The 11,439-nt window shown below is 44.7% G+C and overlaps 1 pseudogene; it reads right to left on the bottom strand.

Moving 5' to 3' along the window:
* Positions 1 to 677: 677 nt before the first annotated feature.
* The window catches only part of LOC119283916, a 166,534-nt pseudogene continuing 155,772 nt past the window's right edge, over positions 678 to 11,439 (bottom strand).

Genomic DNA, 11,439 nt, shown 5'->3' with positions numbered 1-11,439 from the left:
CGGGCTGGGATCGAGAAGTGGAAGTCATAAAAAAGAGTTGTTTCTCTTCACACCTCATATCAAGAGGAAAGGTAGCTTGTCAAGATGGTCTCACTATTGGAAATTCTAGCTTTCTTTTGTTTTCACCGGCTCTTCTTCTTTGTCAATGCTACTAAGGACCTAACGGTTCGCCTCCTTGATGGATGAAAGAACATGAGAAAGGGTTCTAAAATAAAAGGCTATAAAGTCTACTACAGTACAGTCAAAGTCAGCGGTTGAGTTTGCCTAGCCTCGCCTACTCATTTTTGTAGGCGAGCGAGTTAGCGAAGAGGCTTAGGGATAAGAGAGTGTCGGTGTGTACGTAGCCTTCATTCTACTACGCTACACAAAGTCACTTAGCTCAATGCTAATTAAGAGAGTAAAGGAGGAATACCCTACATAGAAGAACCACAGTTCGCTTAGAAAGGTATAACCTTTAGCTCCCCGGGGCTAAGCTGCTTCGCACCACTGATAGTTAATTAAGATTCCATTTCAAAGGCGCTACTTTGTTTCGCAAGCCTTTGTAATTGTCAGTCAACTAAGGTTGGCCCTCGGCCCCTGCGAATCCGTAAATCAGAGAGCATGCCGCAAAAAAGAGGATGGTCCCCTATGCATTTCATTCTTTCCAGAACGCAAAGAATTAAAGTACCTGACCCCCATCATGGTGAACCTCTCCTTGTGATCGGGATGAGGTAGATGCCTCCCAGCCGGGGGGGGGGGGGATCGAATCGGAGTTTCCTTAGGTAGCCACCGACCTATAGTTCTCCTTAAACTTCTGTGCTTGGTGGAAAAGAAGCGAACAAAGGTATGCTCGCTTGCTGTCTTGTTCTCTGCCGCGGACTGGGATCGCTCACCAGCTAAGCCCTCTAGAAAATAGTTGGAGCAACATTGTATGAGAACATATTACCCATCTTCGGGGACAAGGGGCGGAACAACCTCTCGATCTACTTACTCCAGCTCAGGATGATGATGGCCATATCATATCACTTATATTGATTGCATGTGATGTTTATCTTTTATGCATCTTATCTTGCTTTGATGGACGGTAGCATTATAAGATGATCTCTCACTAAATTATCAAGGAGTGTTCTCCCTGAGTATGCACTGTTGCGAAAGTTCTTCGTGCTGAGACACCACGTGATGATCGGGTGTGATAGGCTCTACGTTCAAATACAACAGGTGCAAAACAGTTGCACACGCGGAATACTCAGGTTATACTTAACGAGCCAAGCATATACAGATATGGCCTCGGAACACGGAGACCGAAAGGTCGAGCGTGAATCATATAGTAGATATGATCGACATAGTGATGTTCACGAATGAAACTACTCCATCTCACATGATGATCGGACATGGTTTAGTTGATTTGGATCACGTAATCACTTAGAGGATTAGAGGGATGTCTATCTAAGTGGGAGTTCTTTAAGTAATATGATTAATTGAACCTAAATTTATCATGAACTTAGTACCTGATAATATCTTGCTTGTTTATGTATGATTGTAGATAAATGGCCCGTGCTGTTGTTCCGTTGAATTTTAATGCGTTCCTTGAGAAAGCAAAGTTGAAAGATGATGGTAGCAATTACACGGACTGAGTCCGTAACTTGAGGATTATCCTCATTGCTGCACAGAAGAATTACGTCCTGGAAGCACCGCTGGGTGCCAGGCCTGCTGCTGGAGCAACACCAGATGTTGTGAACGTCTGGCAGAGCAAAGCTGATGACTACTCGATAGTTCAGTGTGCCATGCTTTACGGCTTAGAACCGGGACTTCAATGACGTTTTGAACGTCATGGAGCATATGAGATGTTCCAAGAGTTGAAGTTAATATTTCAAGCAAATGCCCGGATTGAGAGATATGAAGTCTCCAATAAGTTCTATAGCTGCAAGATGGAGGAGAATAGTTCTGTCAGTGAGCATATACTCAAAATGTCTGGGTATAATAATCACTTGATTCAGATGGGAGTTAATCTTCCATATGATTGCGTCATTGACAGAATTCTCCAATCACTGCCACCAAGCTACAAGAGCTTCGTGATGAACTATAATATGCAAGGGATGAATAAGACTATTCCCGAGCTCTTCGCAATGCTGAAAGCTGCGGAAGTAGAAATCAAGAAGGAGCATCAAGTGTTGATGGTCAACAAGACCACTAGTTTCAAGAAAAAGGGCAAAGGGGAGAAGAAGGGGAACTTCAAGAAGAACAACAAGCAAGTTGCTGCTCAAGAGAAGAAACCCAAGTCTGGACCTAAGCCTGAAACTGAGTGCTTCTACTGCAAGCAGACTGGTCACTGGAAGCGGAACTGCCCCAAGTATTTGGCGGATAAGAAGGATGGCAAGGTGAACGAAGGTATATGTGATATACATGTTATTGATGTGTACCTTACTAATGCTCGCAGTAGCACCTGGGTATTTGATACTGGTTCTGTTGCTAATATTTGCAACTCGAAACAGGGACTACGAATTAAGCGAAGATTGGCTAAGGACGAGGTGACAATGCGCGTGGGAAACGGTTCCAAAGTCGATGTGATCGCGGTCGGCACGCTACCTCTACATCTACCTACGGGATTAATATTAGACCTAAATAATTGTTATTTGGTGCCAGCGTTAAGCATGAACATTATATCTGGATCTTGTTTGATGCGAGACGGTTATTCATTTAAATCAGAGAATAACGGTTGTTCTATTTATATGAGTAATATCTTTTATGGTCATGCACCCTTGAAGAGTGGTCTATTCTTATTGAATCTCCATAGTAGTAACACACATATTCATAATGTTGAAGCCAAAAGATGCACAGTTGATAATGATAGTGCAACTTATTTGTGGCACTGCCGTTTAGGTCATATCGGTGTAAAGCGCATGAAGAAACTCCATACTGATGGACTTTTGGAACCACTTGATTATGAATCACTTGGTACTTGCGAACCGTGCCTCATGGGCAAGATGACTAAAACACCGTTCTCCGGTACTATGGAGAGAGCAACAGATTTGTTGGAAATCATACATACGGATGTATGTGGTCCGATGAATATTGAGGCTCGTGGCGGATATCGTTATTTTCTCACCTTCACAGATGACTTAAGCAGATATGGGTATATCTACTTAATGAAACATAAGTCTAAAACATTTGAAAAGTTCAAAGAATTTCAGAGTGAAGTTGAAAATCATCGTAACAAGAAAATAAAGTTTCTACGATCTGATCGTGGAGGAGAATATTTGAGTTACGAGTTTGGTGAACATTTGAAACAATGCGGAATAGTTTCGCAGCTCACGCCACCCGGAACACCACAGCGTAATGGTGTGTCCGAACGTCGTAATCGTACTTTACTAGATATGGTGCGATCTATGATGTCTCTTACTGATTTACCGCTATCGTTTTGGGGTTATGCTTTGGAGACGGCCGCATTCACGTTAAATAGGGCACCATCAAAATCCGTTGAGACGACGCCTTATGAACTATGGTTTGGCAAGAAACCAAAGTTGTCATTTCTGAAAGTTTGGCGCTGCGATGCTTATGTGAAAAAGCTTCAACCTGATAAGCTCGAACCCAAATCGGAGAAATGTGTCTTCATAGGATATCCAAAGGAGACTATTGGATATACCTTCTATCACAGATCCGAAGGCAAGACTTTTGTTTCTAAGTTCGGAAACTTTCTAGAGAAGGAGTTTCTCTCGAAAGAAGTGAGTGGGAGGAAAGTAGAACTTGACGAGGTAACTATACCTGCTCCCTTATTGGAAAGTAGTGCATCACAGAAAACTGTTTCTGTGACACCTACACCAAATAGTGAGGAAGCTAATGATAATGATCATGAAACTTCGGAACAAGATACTACTGAACCTCGTAGATCAACCAGAGTGAGATCCGCGCCAGAGTGGTACGGTAATCCAGTTCTGGAAGTCATGCTACTAGATCATGATGAACCTACGAACTATGAAGAAGCGATGGTGAGCCCAGATTCCGCAAAATGGCTTGAAGCCATGAAATCTGAGATGGGATCCATGTATGAGAACAAAGTGTGGACTTTGGTTGACTTGCCCAATGATCGGCAAGCAATTGAGAATAAATGGATCTTCTAGAAGAAGACTGACGCCGACGGTAATATTACTGTCTACAAAGCTCGACTTGTCGCAAAAGGGTTTCGGCAAGTTCAAGGGGTTGACTACGATGAGATCTTCTCACCCGTAGCGATGCTTAAGTCTGTCCGAATCATGTTAGCAATTGCCTCATTTTATGATTATGAAATTTGGCAGATGGATGTCAAAACTGCATTCCTGAATGGATTTCTGGAAGAAGAGATTTATATGATGCAACTGGAAGGTTTTGTCGATCCAAAGGGAGCTAACAAAGTGTGCAAGCTCCAGTGATCCATTTATGGACTGGTGCAAGCCTCTCGGAGTTGGAATAAACGCTTTGATAGTGTGATCAAAGCATTTGGTTTTATACAGACTTTTGGAGAAGCCTGTATTTACAAGAAAGTGAGTGGGAGCTCTGTAGCATTTCTGATATTATATGTGGATGACATATTACAGATCGGAAATGATATAGAATTTCTGGATAGCATAAAGGGATACTTGAATAAGAGTTTTTCAATGAAAGACCTCGGTGAAGCTGCTTACATATTAGGCATAAAGATCTATAGAGATAGATCAAGACGTTTAATTGGACTTTCACAAAGCACATACCTTGACAAGATTTTGAAAAACTTCAAAATGGATCAAGCAAAGAAAGGGTTCTTGCCTGTGTTACAAGGTGTGAAGTTGAGTCAGACTCAATGCCCGACCACTGCAGAAGATAGAGAGAAAATGAAAGATGTTCCCTATGCTTCAGCCATAGGCTCTATCATGTATGCAATGTTGTGTACCAGACCTGATGTGTGCCTTGCTATAAGTCTAGCAGGGAGGTACCAATGTAATCCAGGAGTGGATCACTGGATAGCGGTCAAGAACATCCTGAAGTACCTGAAAAGGACTAAGAATATGTTTCTCGTATATGGAGGTGACAAAGAGCTCATCGGAAATGGTTACGTTGATGCAAGCTTTGACACTGATCCGGACGATTCCAAATCGCAAACCGGATACGTGTTTACATTAAACGGTGGAGCTGTCAGTTGGTGCAGTTCTAAACAAAGCGTCGTGGCAGGATCTACGTGTGAAGCGGAATACATAGCTGCTTCGGAAGCAGCAAATGAAGGAGTCTGGATGAAGGAGTTCATATCCGATCTAGGTGTCATACCTAGTGCATCGGGTCCAATGAAAATCTTTTGTGACAATACTGGTGCAATTGCCTTGGTGAAGGAATCCAGATTTCACAAGAGAACCAAGCACATCAAGAGACGCTTCAATTCCATCTGGGATCTAGTCTAGATGGGAGACATAGAGATTTGCAAGATACATACGGATCTGAATGTTGCAGACCCGTTGACTAAGCCTCTTCCACGAGCAAAACATGATCAGCACCAAGGCTCCATGGGTGTTAGAATCATTACTGTGTAATCTAGATTATTGACTCTAGTGCAAGTGGGAGACTGAAGGAAATATGCCCTAGAGGCAATAATAAAGTTATTATTTATTTCCTTATATGATGATAAAAGTTTATTATTCATGCTAGAATTGTATTAACCGGAAACATAATACATGTGTGAATACATAGACAAACAGAGTGTCACTAGTATGCCTCTACTTGACTAGCTCGTTAATCAAAGATGGTTATGTTTCCTAACCATGGACAAAGAGTTGTTATTTGATTAACGGGATCACATCATTAGTTGAATGATCTGATTGACATGACCCATTCCATTAGCTTAGCACCCGATCGTTTAGTATGTTGCTATTGCTTTCTTCATGACTTATACATGTTCCTATGACTATGAGATTATGCAACTCCCGTTTGCTAGAGGAACACTTTGTGTGCTACCACACGTCACAACATAACTGGGTGATTATAAAGGAGCTCTACAGGTGTCTCCAAAGGTACATGTTGGGTTGGCGTATTTCGAGATTAGGATTTGTCACTCCGATTGTCGGAGAGGTATCTCTGGGCCCTCTCGGTAATACACATCACTTAAGCCTTGCAAGCATTGCGACTAATGAGTTAGTTGTGGGATGATGTATTACAGAACGAGTAAAGAGACTTGCCGGTAACGAGATTGAACTAGGTATAGGATACCGACGATCAGATCTCAGGCAAGTAACATACCGATGACAAAGGGAACAACGTATGTTGTTATGCGATCTGACCGATAAAAGATCTTCGTAGAATATGTAGGAGCCAATATGAGCATCCAGGTTTCGCTATTGGTTATTTACCGGAGATGTGTCTTGGTCATGTCTACATTGTTCTCGAACCCGTAGGGTCCGCACGCTTAAGGTTACGATGATAGTTATATTATGAGTTTATGCATTTTGACGTACCGAAGGTTGTTCGGAGTCCCGGATGTGATCACGGACATGACGAGGAGTCTCGAAATGGTCGAGACATAAAGATTGATATATTGGAAGCCTATGTTTGGATATCGGAAGTGTTTCGGGTGAAATCGGGATTTTACCAGAGTACCGGGAGGTTACCGGAAACCCCCGGGAGCTATATGGGCCTTAATGGGCCTTAGTGGAAGAAGAGGAGAGGCAGACAAGGCTGGGCCGCGCGCCCCTCCCCTAGTCCGAATAGGACAAGGAGAGAGGGGGCCGGCGCCCCCCTCCTTCTCTCTCTCTCTTTTCCCACCTCGCGAATCCTATTCCAATTAGGAAAGGGGGGGAGTCCTACTCCCAGAAGGAGTAGGACTCCTCCTGGCGCGCCTCTCCTGGCCGGCCGCCCCCCCTCCCTTGAACCTTTATATACGGAGGCAGGGGCACCCCCTAGAGAAACAAGTTGATCCATGTGATCATATTCTTAGCCGTGTGCGGTGCCCCCTCCCACCATAGTCGTTGAAAATATTGTAGCGGTGCTTAGGCGAAGCCCTGCGATGGTAGTACATCAAGATCGTCACCACGCCGTCGTGCTGACGAAACTCTTCCCCGACACTTTGCTGGATCGGAGTCCGGGGATCGTCATCGAGCTGAACGTGTACTAGAACTCGGAGGTGCCGTAGTTTCGGTGCTTGATCGGTCGGGCCGTGGAGACGTACGACTACATCAACCAAGTTAACGCTTCCGTTGTCGATCTACAAGGGTACGTAGATCACACTCTCCCCCTCTCGTTGCTATGCATCACCATGATCTTGCGTGTGCGTAGGATTTTTTTTGAAATTACTATGTTCCCCAACAGGCGGAGTGCCCTGACTCGCCGGAGGAGGAGGCGGAGGCGTCTAGTTCGGAAGGTTGATGAGCTCCTTCCGCCATAGGCATGGAGTCTTCAGAGTAGACCCCAGCAGAGTCTCCCCTTCACCGGTAGGGTGGTCAAGCTGGAGGTCCTCAAATCCCTCCGTTATTTCATCCACCATCACCCTAGCATATCCTTCTGGAATCGGCCGGCAGTGAAAAGTTGCGCCGGGTTCAGTAGGATAAACAGAGCCAATAGCCGCCTTGACATTCAAATTCATCCATTGTGTCATAAGGTGGCAATTTTGAGACTCCGTGATAGCATCCACGGGATAGCTAGCAGGAGCCATCAAGGCATGCTCCGGCTGAAGCAGCTCGGTGGAAGCCACGCTGCTTCTGCGCTGAGATGGCGGGGTAGCTTCGGGGGAGGCTTCGGCAGTACGTTTGCTGCGATTTGCTTCTCGTTCCTCTATCGTGTCTACCCTTGCTTGCAGCGCCTGCATTTGGGTCTGCTGCACTTTTTTCCTCCTCTCATGGGATTTGTAACCGCCTGCGTCTGGAAACCCAACCTTCCACAAAATGGAGCCTGGCGTGCCTCGTGTCCGTCCAGGGTGCTCAGGATTCCCGAGGGCCATTGTGAGCTCATCGTTCTCTCTGTCTGGAAAGAACTTCCCTTGCTGCGCTGCTTCGATATACTGCTTAAGCTTCCTGACTGGTATGTCCATTTGATCCTTCGTCCAAATGCACTTCCCTGTTACTGGGTCCAAGGTTCCGCCAGCCCCGAAGAACCAAGTCCGGCAACGGTCTAGCCAGCTAATTGTCTCTGGTTCGATCCCTTTATCAACCAGATCATTCTCAGTCTTGGCGCACTTAGGCCGGGCTAAGAGGTAGCCACCTGACCCCGTGCGATGGTGAAGCATCTTCTTCGCAGCATTTTGCTTGTTTGTCGCTGACATCTTCTTACTCTTTTCCGATGTCTTGTGGGCCACAAATGCAGGCCAGTGATCTCTGATCTTCTCATATCTTCCCTTGAATTCTGGTGTCTCATTATTTTCGACAAACTTATTCAGCTCTTTCTTCCACCTCCTGAATAGTTCTGCCATCCTCTTAAGAGGAAAAGACTTGATTAATTTCTCTTTAACTGGGTTCTCTGGATTATCCTCTGGCGGTTGGGTGAAATTTGACTTCAGCTCAGTCCAAAGATCATTTTTCTGCATATCATTGACATAAGACACCTCAGGGTCTTCTGTAGCTGGCTTAAACCATTGCTGGATGCTTATCGGGATCTTGTCCCTAACCAGAACCCCACACTGAGCAACAAATGCGCTCTTTGTCCGGAGGGGTTCAATCGGTTGGCCATCGGGCGCGATTGCTATGATCTCATACTTTTCATCCGAGCTCAACTTTTTCTTCGGGCCTCGTCTCTTTACCGAAGTTGTGCTCGATCCGAAGGGCTAGAAAAAAGAACAAAGACTTAATTAATATGTGTACATACCAAAACATTGAATGCATCAATCAGCTAGTCAGCACAGGCTTAACTAATATATATACCTGGCCGGACTCGGTTCGGTCACCGGAGCCGTCATCACGGTCTCCTTCTTGCACCAGCATTGGGTCACCGGAGCCGTCCTCATGTTCTTCTTCTTGCACCGGCATTAGGTCACCGTAGCCAGCTTGTTCACCCTCTCCTTCCAGACCATCGGTTTCGTTGAGAAACAACGAGACGGCATCACTTCCTTCTGCGATTATGTCCCTCAACAACGCTTCTTTTGCTTCGTCTAGCGCAGTGTCCATAGTTTCTACAAATATTTACAACATGGCAATTATTATTCAAACATGACAAATGGATATATTAGTGCCAAATGTAGAACTAGCTACCTAATCATAGTAAGCTATCGGGAGGGGGTATATATCGACAACGACGACACTACATCTGTGTCCCTCGACGACCCTCGTTCCCGATAAAAAAGAGGAAGAAGAAGAAAAAAAAGAGGAGAAGAAAGAATAGAGGAGAAGAACTCCTCTATTCTTTCTTCTCTTTTTTTTCTTCTTCCTCTTCTTTTTTATCCTCTTCTTCCTCTCATGTTCGAGAGCATCGCCGAGGGGTCGGGAGGTTGCCTAGTGTCAAAGGATTCAACAAAACCATGTCTTCATCATTAGGCGAAAGTAACATGTGCATGATGGTATGAAGCTCTCCAAAGTTATTTTGGAACGGAGTCCTAGATAGGATAATTTGCTTTTTGGTACAAAGTTCAGCAAGAACCTTCCAAATATCGTTATTTGGAAGGCCTTTGCTGAAATTCATACAAGAAGGCAAATTATCCTATCCGGGACACCATTCCAAAATAATTTTGGAGGACTTCATCATGCCCTGGTTACTTCTGGCAAATGATGAAGCCATGGATTTCTTCAATACTTTGACACTAGGAAACCTCTCTCGACCCCTCGGCGATCCTCGACCCCTCGAACCCTCGACGACCCTGGAACCCTCGACCCCTCGGCGATCCTCTGCTTCCTCTCATGTTCGAGAGGATCGCCGAGGGGTCGGGAGGTTGCGTAGTGTCAAAGGATTCAACAAAACCATGTCTTCATCATTAGGCGAAAGTAACATGTGCATGATGGTATGAAGCTCTCCAAAGTTATTTTGGAACGGAGTCCTAGATAGGATAATTCGCTTTTTGATACAAAGTTCAGCAAGAACCTTCCAAATATCGTTATTTGGAAGGCCTTTGCTGAAATTCATACAAAAAGGCAAATTATCCTATCCGGGACACCATTCCAAAATAATTTTGGAGGACTTCGTCATGCCTTGGTTACTTCCGGCTAATGATGAAGCCATGGATTTCTTCAATACTTTGACACTAGGAAACCTCTCTCGACCCCTCGAACCCTCGACGACCCTGGAACCCTCGACCCCTAGACGACCCTGGAACCCTCGACCCTCGACCCTATAGAACCCTCGAACCCTCGACCCTTGACCCCTTAACGACTATCGACCCTCTACCCTAGTTCCCGACCCTCGACCCCTCGGTGATCCTCGACACCCTCGTTCCCGATAACAATTAAGAAGAAGAAGAAAAAAAGAGGAGAAAAAAAGGAGAAGAAGCTCCTCTATTCCTTCTTCTTCTCCTCTTTTTTTCTTCTTCTTCCTCTTCTTCCTCTCCTCGTCTTCTCCTTCTTCTTCTCCTTCTTTCTCTACTTATTTTCCTTTTCCTTATTTTACTTTTTCCTCTCCACTAACATAAAATGCACTAACCTAAAATGCACCAAACATAAAATGCACTAAATCGATCAACTAACCTAAAATCAGTGATAAAATGCACTAACCTAAAATCGATATCTACTAACAACTTAAAAAAAATTAATACATATATGAAAAAATGCATATATGAAAAAAAACATCATCATATCATCAACAGAAAAAATAGTATTTTTTCTAAAAATCTATCTTTTGCATATATACATCAACATATATATACACTAACCTAAAATGCACAAAAATGCTATCGGAGAGGGGGTATATCGACCCCCCTCATGTATCCACATACATACATCTATACATACATACATTTCTCATATATACATACATACATTTCTCATATATAAGTTTTTCTTCTTCTTCCTTTCTTCCTTCTTCCTAGCTAGATATATAAATTTTTGCATATATAAAATACATATATACTTGCATATATGTATAAATTTTTGCATATATAAACTTTTGCATATATAAAGTTTTTCTAAAATCTAACTTTTGCATATATGAACATATATACACAGAGAACATATACATATATGCACATTTTATAATAATGAAAAAAATAAGAGGAAAGGGCGCCGGTGGCCGGACCGAAGGTGGCGGCGTGTGGTCGGGGCGACAGCGACGGGGTTGGGGAAGGGGCGGCGCGCGCGGCGACGACGACGGGGTCGGGGCAGGGGCGGCGCGCGCGGCGATGGCGATGGTGTCGGGGCCGGCAGGGGCGGCGGGCGCGGCGACGGTGTCGGGGCAGTGGCTCGGCGGCGGCGACGGCGAGGTGGACCAGCCTGACGGCGTCGGGGTAGGGCTCGGCGGCGACGGCAACGAGGAGCAGAAGGCGTCGGGGCGAGAAGAAACAGATGGATTTTGGCGAAAACTGCGAAGTGCTGTATATATAGCAAGAGCATTTGC

The sequence above is a fragment of the Triticum dicoccoides genome, chromosome 4A (assembly GCF_002162155.2).
Source record: "Triticum dicoccoides isolate Atlit2015 ecotype Zavitan chromosome 4A, WEW_v2.0, whole genome shotgun sequence".
NCBI classification, from domain to species: domain Eukaryota; kingdom Viridiplantae; phylum Streptophyta; class Magnoliopsida; order Poales; family Poaceae; genus Triticum; species Triticum dicoccoides.
The sequence above is the reverse complement of the archived record's forward strand: the minus strand, read 5'-3'. Positions and strand labels throughout refer to the sequence as shown.